The 12,461-nt window shown below is 36.9% G+C and overlaps 1 protein-coding gene across 12 annotated transcripts in view; it reads right to left on the bottom strand.

Moving 5' to 3' along the window:
• LOC110828488 (uncharacterized) overlaps window positions 1-12,461 on the bottom strand; it is a 727,302-nt gene that overhangs the window by 534,194 nt on the left and 180,647 nt on the right. Inside the window, exon 1 of one of the 12 annotated variants that reach the window (XM_087346530.1) lies at window positions 5,450-5,511. The exons of the other annotated variants lie outside the window; for them this stretch is intronic. The gene's annotated coding sequence lies outside the window, so the exon portion shown is untranslated. Of the gene's footprint in view, window positions 1-5,449; window positions 5,512-12,461 lie in introns of those variants that run through there. 12 annotated transcript variants of the gene reach the window in all.

Below are 12,461 nucleotides of genomic sequence, written 5' to 3'. Positions count from 1 at the left end.
CTTCACCATAATTACTTAAGACCAATTTTTATATCAGTCTCATATTTATTCCTACAGTTCTCAATTGGCCCTTCCATTTAAGAGGTTCACAAAAAAAATCTATGTATTTAACAACCTCATGTACATACATGTCCCATGGACCTGCTACTTCATCTCTTCATGCTATCATACAGCAATAGTTTAATTTCAATAAATCATATAATTATCCTTTTAAGTTTTCACTTCCGAAACAATAATTGGCACAACAGATTGATTTACAGCAAGCTTTTACACTGAAAAAGTATGCTTCTATCCCTACTGGACAAAAGTTTCGTACCTGTACTCGCGTTCTAAAACACAACGCGTAGGATGTAAGAGGTTAAATTTCTAACGGATACAGTCGCCACCATTATCACTTAGACAACACGCAAAGTGATGTTGCCTACTTGGAAACAGGAATTCAATTCCGGGCAAGAGCAGCAATATTTATCTTTTCAAACCCACACCCGACTAGCTCTGAGGCTAGACATTTCTACTCTGTTCTCCACTCGACACCACGGGCGAATTCGCTGGGTATAAATCGGCTGGAACATGAAGATCACTATTTATCTTCTTCCCATGCGACCTATAAAATGAACGGAACTGTACTTAAATGCTTCTATGCATGCCCAGGCATGAACTGGCATAAACTTCCACGCCAGGCATGCCATGGAACTGATAACTTTGCTTAGACTAACCTAACCTTATCAAACCATCGCAAACGACCCTGCGCAATTATCAGTTGCAAAGGAAGATTTGGTTAGGTAAAGGCTGGTTGGGATTTTATTACGTTAGGATAGTGACTCGAATGCGCAGACGGCAATGCGCAATGGCCAGTGGTCGGATTCTAAGATGGTAGATTTGGATGAGGTTAGGTTAAGTTAGGTTAGGTTAGCTTGTTTCGGGTTAAGTTAGGTTAGTGACTGGCATGATCAAACGACCACGAACAATGGTCAGATGCTAAGGATGCATATTTGTTAAGTTGTTTTAAGTTAGGTCGTCATGTGCCCCGTAATTTCCCGTTATTACCTATGTAGACCGGTATTTCCGAGCAATGCCCTATATGTCCTGATATGCCTCGTTTGCGCGTCATAAACCTACAGCAACCTAACGTACCTAATGATAGTATAGTAGCAATTTCAGTGTTTTTCTATCATCAGAAGTCCCACAACTGCTTACAGAAATTACTCATTCCTACTTATACACAGATCATGTATATAATAAAGCAATTCGACTGATTTTGAAACTGAAGTCGAAACTTAAGCAGTACAAAGATTCGGTGTACTGTAGTTGAATGATGTCCACTCATAGTCTCAAAAAAATTCTTCAGGCTATTTAAATGTTATTACTGGAAAGGACACACGTTCTGACTCAATGCCAACATGGTACCATTAAGACATGTCATTACTTATAGAATACTGAAAACAGACCAGAAGGGGCAAAAGACTCAGTAATCAATTCGCGGTCTGTAGTTGGTACTCGAACTTCTATTTCGGCATGTCTGTTACTTTTCGTCAAATATCCCAAATAAAATAAGTTGGATTGGTCGGGGCTTCGTCTTAGGTAGTCTCAAAGACTGGCAAGATGGTGTCACGAACGGAAACAGTGTATCAATCAATCAATCAATCACTCAGCTCCTTTGCGATGTACTTATGGGCCGTGTTGTTTTCTCCTTTCAAAATCGGATTCCACCTCATTAAAATTTCAACAAGTCTCTCCTTCCAAATGCATTTCGTAACGCGGGTATGACGCTCTGTGTTGGAGTGTCTCATATTGTGGTAATATAAATCACTATGTGATCGGGACTGGGCTTCTGTATCGAGAACAAGTCGGCAAGTCTTCCGATATTTATTCTTTCACTAATTATTTACTGCCGACAAATAAAATATTTAAGAAGTTTCAAAATGGCACATCTCTACATATGCTTATATGGACGGTCCAGATCACTAAGGCTTGTGCTCCGTATCGTGTGCTTCCGTAAATGTGGACGGTTTCACGAGCCATTTTCTTAGCAGCGCGAACCTACACAAGAATCAGCTCGAGTCTTTGTAGTAACAAGCCATAGTAGTCTGAATACATCTTAAAGCATACACAAAGCTAACTCAACGAACATTAAAGTTAAGTTGTTCGCACTTTTGCTTCCTAATTGGTAAGTCGCGGGTTGAAATCTCAGCCCAGACATTTGCTATACTGAAAAGTTTCTATTAGTACCAACAGGCCTAAAGAAAAATATACCACGACAAATTTTTCACAATCATCCTTCCAACTACACAGGTGAACGAAATTCAATAAATAACATTAAACACTGAATCACGACTACATTCTACAACAATTTTCAAGAATTACTTTAAAAATATCTGCGATATAAAAATACAGAAAATGTAACGTTTGGTTGATTTTGAGATTATCTAATAAAGCAGCTTAAGATATTGCAGAAATAGTTCAACGAGTTTAGATGGTAGAACACAAGAATTTGTTTTGTTCTTTACTGTATTGTTCGAAAGTTATATCCCGGACATTCGCAAGTGCAGACTGAGAAAATCCACCAAAAACATCCCTGAAAATAACGTATAACCCGGACGAAATCAGAACCATTTACCTCCCAAGAATAAGTCCAAAACGTAACAGCTACCCACTCTACTCTGTCGTTGAAATGCATGAACAGAGTCCAGTAACACAGCTCACAGGCAGCTGTCGACTTCAAAGCGATTCGTTTAACACTTTTTTTTAAATTAAGCTCACACAAAGAGAACCTCCCGTATACAAAGTCGTGTAGATAAATTATACTTAATAGTGAAAGATATTTCAATTTACTACCTGTCAAACCGGAAGCTTCTCTCACACGAAATGTGTATTTGTCTTTCTAAAGTCATTATGCCTTAATTATAAACGTTCAACTGTAAATTCCAGAGCTGGATCTAAACGGTCTTCGTTTTCGGAAATTTAATTTCTTGATAATGTGAATTCCTAGATTGTACGGTATTTTTTAGCTTGAGTGTTTGCACAGACTTAAACTGAAAAGTCCTTAGCCTTTTTGTTCCGGCTTTATAATCCGGTGTGTTACATACTAATTTGTAAAAATATAGACCGGCTCTGGGGCCCACCCAGCCTCCTCTAAAATGAGAAACGGGGTCTTTTCCCGGGGGTAAAGCCGGCCGGGGAGTGATACTGACCACTCACTCCCATATAGTGCCGAGGTCAAGAAAGAGAGGAGCTATACCTCCACTCATCCCAAGCGCCTGTATTGCACGTAGCGGGACAAACTTTACTTTACTTTACGGATTAAGTAATAGCAACTTTAAATGATAACAAATCAAGAGACATAAGCACAGTGGAACAATTCTGGCATTTTAGCTGGATTCGAACTATGACCATTAAGTAAGGTAACCATACCAGCCATTTTCACTAAGTTATACTGAAGAATCCCCGACCCGTCACTTTGGCTCCCAGATTTTGGTGTGAATTTTTTGTTATTTCTATCCGATTTTAACAAAAATTAATGTGTATCAACAGACGTAAACCTTTCCGATATAGTATTTTATTAAAACAGTTGATGCGTTCTCTGGTTGTTTCATGCTTACAGAAAATCAGGTGTATAAGCGATATTTGTGGGATCACAGCAGGAATTTCGAAGCGTCTGGATAGCAATAAAAGGGATGACTTCATTAATTTCAGAGTGTAAGGATTCATGCCACGGTTTACCTAATTCTGTCACAAAATTGTGCAATCCATGGGTAAAAATTATATGGCCTATATATAACCAGAATTAACTAAGCAACAAAATGTCTTAAATCAAATCTATGTAAAGTAATGCAAATATGCTTACAATAACGTTCAGATAGGGTTTATGTAAAAACCGACTTTTGAAAAAACCGGTTTTCGAATCCCAGTATTTCCAAAAAAACAATTTTCGAATTTTTACAAAAAACCCAAAATATAATTAAAATAGTAAAAAAATATTTATACTTATTTTAAAAAGATTCAATTTACATAATATTTATGGAACTACCAAAATATAACAAAATAAAATATACTACATACAAAACCAAATAAAAAATAAATTAACTAAAATCCGTACAAAATATAAATTATAAATTTTTATTTCATTCAGTATTTTTCTTCAGGAAATGTGATTTCAAAAAACATAAAATGCCCACTGAACGATTGCTTAATCTTGTTCTTATTCTAGATACAAAATTGCCTGAAATAGAAAATACTCTCTCACTGGCTAGTGAACTTGGTTTTATCGTTTTCAGGGCATCAAATAATAAATCTAAATTCTTTGTTCTTTTATTGCTTGCCTCAAATACTGAAAATTCGGCCTTCAATGTCTTTGGATTTGATATTATTTCTTCAGGTTCCTCAAGAAACCTATGAATTGATTTTTCCATAGCTTCTTTTAGAGCATTTCCCTGATTAATAGTTTCTCCGTCTCCAATATATTCATCATCGGAATATGTTTCCATACAAGAATTTGGATATATTCTAGACAATATTTTTCCAGATAACTTAATAATATCGAGTTTTGAAGCTAGTGGAAATACACTAAATTTCTTTGTTGAAATGTTTTATGGATTTTGCAAATATAGCAAAAGGGTTACCAATCAAACTTGTCTTCTTTCTTGAATTCGTACTTCTAAACCATTTAATAATTTGGAACTAATTTCAGCCTGACTCATGAACATTAGTTTTACTACAATATGCATGTGCCCAAGGCGATTTCAAGTCAAAATGTTAACGTTTTTAATTAATTAATTTTTAAATATTAATTCTAGTATCAAAACCGGTTTTTTTTACATTTTAAAAACCGGTTTTCGAATTTTACAAATTTATCCAAAAAACCGGTTTTTAAAAACCGACAAACCCTACGTTCAGATAAAACGCTTTGGTTCGAGACAGTGAATAAGTCGCTCTTTGAAATGGGTCTAATCTCCTACATTCGGTCACCGATATTCTAAACCATAAAGCACAGTCCTTAAATCTACTTCAAAGAGGTCAGTCAGCGCGCTTTTAGCTACATTAGCAAGAGTTTACTGTTCATCACTTCTTCAGATGCACACCCATAGCTCGAGCGGCCACGGAGTGTACCTTGTAATGGATTGGTCTTTGAGCGTTTAAACCAAACTGTCATGTTCTAGACTTTGTCGAGGGCTATGCAAGCTGCACCACAGGTTTGCTTTAAACTACACAGTGGATCGTTAGAAGAAATGAAAGAACAGAAGTCTGGTGATGTTCAATGAATCCTCAATCAAACATCAGCATCCACCATTACAGTAGACACTAGAGGCAGATCCCTATTATATTGCGCAGAACAATGTCTTATTGGAAACACTGGTAATATATATGCAATGGGCTGGGGTTCCTACTTAGAAGCTTCCAAACAACTATTATAAATTAAAAGAAACGTTAAATGTAAGAAGTGACGACCTACCTCGTATATAAAGAGCCAGAAACCGACGACTGGTTTCTTGTATATCGACTACATGAGTTGTCGGTCCGTTTCTGTAGCAAGAGCCCACTCCCTCTCCCTCTCTCTCTCGTGTGTGTGTGGGGGGGGGGGGGCGGAAGAGATTCATGGTTCATAGGCACAAAGTGTTGACATTATTGCGACACGCCTTTCCCGTTTTTACTATTTTGTGTTTATAAAAAAAGGCAACAGATGAAAGAACTACACTGGAGTTAGTTTTATAAGAACACGGTGAGCATGTTTCTATAGAAAAGTCAGATCGATAACTTGGAATTCTATACGATAACGTCGCAAAAAAAAGAGAAACATTTTCAATTTATGCTATATCCTTTTGTTGTATATTATCGTATTTTGTTACCGTGCAATCGAATTCAAATGCTGTTAACAGTAAGCCACTTGTATTTGCGGACAGCAGGCAGAAGTATGACGCATTCAACTGTCACTGCTACTTCAGAACGTAAAAAAAACTGGGTCAATCTGAAAGCGATGTTTATCATATTATGAAAAAAACATTGCTTGTGAACATATAATTCCATAAATAAGCAGATCTGCAACAAATATATGAACGACAGTAAACGGATGGCGAAACACAAATCTTGTATAGGCCTAAACGGGAATAACTTGATTTAGGCTGTAGCATATTTATAATTATTTCCTTTTGTAGATTCTTTCGCGGAATCCGCGTCCTGACACGCATTTCGTAATAGTTGGTGTTCGTCCATTCCCTATGCATAATTGCCTCTGTGTCATACACTGAGCTAGGTCCAGAACACAGTCTCTAAGCAATAAAAACAAATATATTTTCATTGTTTATATTTAAATATTAGAAAAGAATGGGTAACCGTCTATGCGGGGCGAGCTTACTGCGCTAATTTTTCACTGTATGCTTTAATTTTTATGCTAAGACTAGCAAAAACTATGCATTAAAAATTACACGTGTCCCTAAAAGATGTAAACACAGAAGCAACTTTCGTGGGCGCGTGTCAGTCAATTGCTCGCCGCCACGAAGCTAACGAGGGTCATTTCAAACACCTACATTAGATACGCTAAATTTACTGAGTATCACTATTAACGTATGTAATGATATAGTTTATTAAAATTTCTTTATTTCATTCATTCAATGCGAATATCCCTTTTTGGAGCGCCTTGTACATATCTGCACACCTGTCTGTTCGTCAGAATTCGTTATATCTAATATAACCAAAAGGTTTGTCATCGTCGCCATATTTTAATTGTTATCATAAAATGAATTTTAATGCAGAAAAGTACGTCTGTCTGTAATCTTCAAACAGAGATTCATATGCTTAGTTCTATTTATCCCTTGATGATAGGCGAAAAACAAAATGAAACAGGCTATAGAATTCGTACAGCCACCATATTTTTTATTGTACGGACAAATTTATCCTTTAAAAATGCTGGTACATTAATTTTCTAAAATGCATACGCACACAATATTTAGGGACCCTAAATTATTCGACACTAAGGTGTAATCTGCTTCAGATATTTCTACGACCACTATGTTTGTATGATTTAGTATTTAAATCAGTAAACTGAAGAAAAAACCAAAGGCAAGGCGGCCTGCAGTTTTGATATGTTGAAATTTAATTTAAAAAGAACGCATACTGGTTTAAAATATATGCCATTAAGGGGCCATAAAAACACAAGATCAAACAAACCTATAGTTCCATACAAAATACGGACATTAGCTTACAAAGACAAGTCCAAGCTAGTTATATTCTAACAAGCAAACCGAAAACGGGCCTCCAAATCACAAATGTGGTATTTGTTTCCCGCTAGCCTACGTCATAAGTTTCCGAATGGACTATGACATTTATTCCATAACTCTGACACCCGCACACTTACCAATGTCAGGTGCCATGCGCATTCCAACAACTTGCTAACCGCAACCAAACGCTGGTAGAAACATTTATCCATCAAGATCTCCGCTCAAGGACTGTTGTGGTTTCCCTACAAAATTCCAGTGCTTAAAAAATGATCCATTATCGCCAGACAGTGAAATGTTTACCATTAACTTATCGACGCCATTAAATTCATAATGTGTTTCTTAACATAAATTGCATCTCGTCTGACATGCTGATGTAATTATAAGAAGTTAATTATATACCAAATATCCTCACAGATCAACCCGCTTTATATTATCTACAAAGTATCTTTCTTACGAACAGAAGCCCTAAGCAGCCTACATTTTGTTTTAGATCAGTAAAGCACCTTTTCCATCAATCTTAACAGCTGAATATTTCTCGCTTCACAGTAGTAGTAATTACATTTAAATATTAAATAACAATCAAAAGAAGACATCTCACACACGAATGAGCGTTAAAGCTTGTGACACATAATTCAAATTGCTCTGATTACATTCTCCTAGTCAAACATTATTTTTCTCAGCCTGCCAAATATCGAAATACAGGAATATGGAGGAAATAACTCGTCACCTAATAGCTTTAGGGTGATAAAACCAAGGACGATAGGATGCGTGTGTAGAATGATAGAAATTAGAAATGTGGGTCTATGCAACGTTTTGATCCGGCAGCCTGAAAGAAAGAAACCTTCTGTAGGATTTTTTGGTGTGGAATAAATTTAACTGTCTCAGGCCAAGGTATGGTGACAATGATAATTAACCTTCTGATTCCATAAAAGACTGGAATTCTTTAAAAAATGAGTGGTCATCAGGTTTCAAATGACTGCTGTATGACGTCATTAACTGAAAAAGTGTGAAATTAAATAACCCTTTAAAGATCAGTGGGAACTATACGTACCTCCTGCCTTAAAAATCAGTAACTGTGCATTTGGTATTTATGGTTCCTGTATAGGAGCATAAACAGGAATTATTTCCTTAATCAGCATTAAAGAACTGATTTTTGTAATGGGGAATTACTGTTTTCTTTGAGGTAAATACGAGGCTCGTCCACAAAGTACGTTTCCCTGGGGCCGTTTACTGAAACAAAACACAATTTCATGGAAATATTTATTGCAACAGATACAGCAAGTGTCCAGCTATTTTTCAACATATTCGCCACCGGAATTGAGACATTTGTCATACCGTGGGACCAACTTTTGAATACCTGTGTCGTAGAAGTCTGCCGCCTGGGATTGGAACCACTGTGTGACAACCATCTCCGCCTCTCTGTCATTCTCAAAACGCTGACGCTGACCGGACAGGAATTTTTTGAGGTGTAGGAAAAGATGGAAATCACTGGGAGCGAGGTCCGGGCTGTAGGGTGAATGATTAAACACCTCCCAGCTGAACTCCTGCAGGAGACTTGCTGTCCGTCGAGCCGTGTGCGGCCTAGCGTTATCACTGACCGCACTTCACAGTCGGCTGGAGCTGGAATAAGAACCTCCATCTTCAACAGCTGCAACGATGCTACTGTGAGAACGCGGGAAGTACCGTTAGTGCATGCGCCATGCTACGTCATTGCTCTATCACGTACGCACAGTCGCTTCGCGCAATATAAGGTTTGCTAGCTGTGGGACGAGTGGGAAACTTACTTTGTGGACGCGCCTCGTATTATTTAGAAGAAACTGACTTCAAACTGTTAATGTTGGTCTAAACTGAATTAAATTGAATTGAAATGGAACAGTACTATGGTTATAAATTCAGAAAAGAGGCAATATTATCACGTAAGACTTGAGGTTCTCACAGCGGTGAGTATGAAGATTTCCGTCTTCTGGGTTGTTGCGCTGTGTAGTCTGGTCGATGTTAACCAACGTTTCAGAGGTCATACTGCCTCCGTCATCATGACCTCTGAAATGTTGGTTAACATCGACCGGACTACACAGCGCAACAACCCAGAAGACGGAAATCTTCAAATATTCTCACGTTATACAGCATAAAATGAACCCTGAATGATTTAAGTTTAAACTAAGACTAAATGTAAAGCCCAGCACAGTAAAGTGTCATTTGAGTAAGCTCACATGGACTAGAATCTCCACACTTAAAAATTGTACAAATTTGCGTATTGGTTTAAACGACGAGAAACAATGTTAAACTGAAGTCGTTATCCAGTTAGTATTTTAGGCTGCACAGAATAAGCCTCAGAGGACGGGAGTACTGCGGACGAGAGACGAGAGGTTTGTCTTGTAAGTACAGTGCTCATACCACTTAATAATTGTAGTAATTTCAACAACTGAATGGACATCAGACTACGACGAGAATTACAATGGTCTTGCGTACAAGCAAAATACAGTTTCCGAGCAATGACCTTGTCGGTGTCCTAGTTTAAACTATAAACCTAAATATCATATGCTGTCTTAGCTATTCACTCATTTAAACCCTGAATTTTATTTATCTGTTCGTCAAGTTTGTGTTCTATAAGAATTAAATACTTAACTTAATCGGTGGAAGGGCTATATTCATTGTCAGTTTTGTACCTGGCGCTCCATTTGCAAATGAATACAGAACCTTTAAATGTCACGCGTGTTAGCATTCTATGTGTATGCTTCTACTGCTTAGTTCCTTGTGATTATGCTAGGCAAGTGTCTAGCGGATATAAAATGAATCTATTAGACGGATACGATTTAAAGTCAATTCTATTAATTTCTAGCTTGTATGAATTTGTGCTGCCTAACTACGCATAATTTCCATGAACGTACTATCAAAATCAAATAAATTCGTGAAAGCACCGAACAGAAAAAGTATCAGCGATTTCGTCAGATGTATAATGTACAATTTCTGTCTATATTAATATGCTGAACAACGAGAATTAGAGTGTAACTTTGTTGAAAACTTATGAACTGCGTGCAATGAGCATCGCGGCGTCGTGGCCAGTTGTTATTTTTATTTTAGGGATCGCGGTTGAAAATCTTGGTCCTAGGTTGGCTACACTGATTAAGGTTTACAGCTGTTTTACTCTGTCCCTGCAAGCAAATGCTACGATAGTACCTTAAATAACATCCTGGCTTCTTCTTTGCTATATGCTATAGAATTCAACATTCATCAAAGCGTCGTTAAATAAATGACAACAAAATAAATTACACATACATATGAATTTAAATGTAGCAACTATTATTCTCCACAAGACTAATGTTCAATTTATTTTTACTTGTGATCCACTAGAGTGCGATGGAAATAGCTCTAATTACTGGATAACGAGTTATGAGGTTCTCGCGGCTATAAAATTGTCCATGTTGGTCTTCGGCGTTATGACGCAGTGTGGACGTGTAGTTGAGTACATATCAAACCATCGACAAGACCAAATGGCATCCCAACTCAGAAGGCTAACCATAGGGAATGAATAATGAATTAGACATTATATAAGATGAGTGTCTTTAAGTACCATACAGAAATTTTCCTAGAAGAACTGAAGAAAACTAGGAAAAAACTCTGCCAGGATATCAGTTTATAAACTGTTGTTAATTATACACCAAACAGTTGGTAATACATTTGCTTCTTCGACTGGGTTTTAAAATAAGGAACAAAGCAATATGAGCTGTGAGTTATCTTCTAATTACAGTCAGAAGGTATCTTAAAAATATGATTTCGCCTGTTGACGTTCAATACTTAAAAGTAAAAATCAGCTGCACCCTTACGTGCCAGTTACTAACACCTTTCTTCCACTGAATACGTAGCGACATTATTTTACGAGATATTACGTGGCTCAGCATAATGACTCTCATTAATTAATCACGACTCAATTACTTTAATTGCTTTCCTGGCGTTTTTGTTTCTACTGTAGGACATTTCGCATTCGTTGTATTGATCGCAGTGAATAATTTGAAAGCACTGAAATGAAAGAAACTGAAATCGGACAAGAACGAAACAAAGTGAACTGCAGAAACGCCAACCATCACATCTACATGCCTCTTGAGGTCCGCGTAGCGGAGCCAGTTGTTTGAAACATCCACAAAGAATAACGTCTTAAACGAAAATCTTACAGAAATACTTTTTGTGTGTTTATGACTACAGTTAGTATTTTGATTACAAAAATTACCTAAATTAATTAAATATTTCTGCATTAGAATTAATTTTGAGACATGACTGGATGATAAGGTGATCAAAGGGCTTTTACTGTTGTAGGAAATACACGCGTCTTCAGAACTAGATTTGAAAGGGTTAATTCATTGCACCATGTAGTATAATAAGTACACAGTAACATGAAGGAAATCTATCACGGATATATAGTCAAAAACATAGGAAATTCTAGCTTGCTATAATAACTGGAAGGAAACTCCTGTCTATTTGGAATATCACTTATATATTGGTATTGCTAAAGTGATTATCGCTCTATGAGCAGTGTCCATCAGCAAATTTCGATTCCCGTTAAAAACATCGGATGTTTACGTGCTCTTCACACAAACCAAACGGATTTAGGAAGGGCATTGTCTGTCCGTCAGCCTTCGCGTTATTTTCCGAAAATACGATCAAATCTGATACCTGCAGTCTGTGCTAAAAGTTGTAAAAATAATTTAATTTAGATTATTCCGTAATACAAACCCTATTCAACTTGAAGCCTAAATACATATTTTTTCTCAAAAACATTTCGTCGTACAAAATTACACTTGACGAAAAATACAGATCTAATTAAGACCTGCAATTTGTATTTGAAACATTTTCTGACACACAAAATATTTCGCGAAAGACAAGAAAATGTTTTCGTGATATTTTGTAGTTTGACTACTTTAGTGTGATTACCTTCACAGCATTTGATTTCCATCATAAATTAACACAAGTCCAATGAAGTAGAAGTAAAATAACAAAAGAACGTAGGTCCATTCCATTTGAGTTACAGAACACATAAGCCACTCTTGTGTTTTCATTACTGCGTTCTAAACTACGCTGACGAACTCTGGTCTCTTAGATTATGTTTACAACTGTGATTTTGTGTATAGAACTTGCGTTCTATATACGTTCTGATTTGTCTGTAACAAGGTTCACGCTTCACAAAGTTGTTTCATTCAAATTATTTGTCTTTACGGTCAAAGTTATCGCCCAACCAGAACAGCGAAATTGCGTTGA

Source organism: Zootermopsis nevadensis, unplaced genomic scaffold (assembly GCF_977971745.1).
Source record: "Zootermopsis nevadensis isolate Lab colony 2312 unplaced genomic scaffold, Znev_1.0 Znev_ptg000010l, whole genome shotgun sequence".
NCBI classification, from domain to species: Eukaryota; Metazoa; Arthropoda; class Insecta; order Blattodea; family Termopsidae; genus Zootermopsis; species Zootermopsis nevadensis.
Note: the sequence above shows the minus strand (reverse complement) of the source record. Positions and strands in the feature narration are given on the sequence as shown.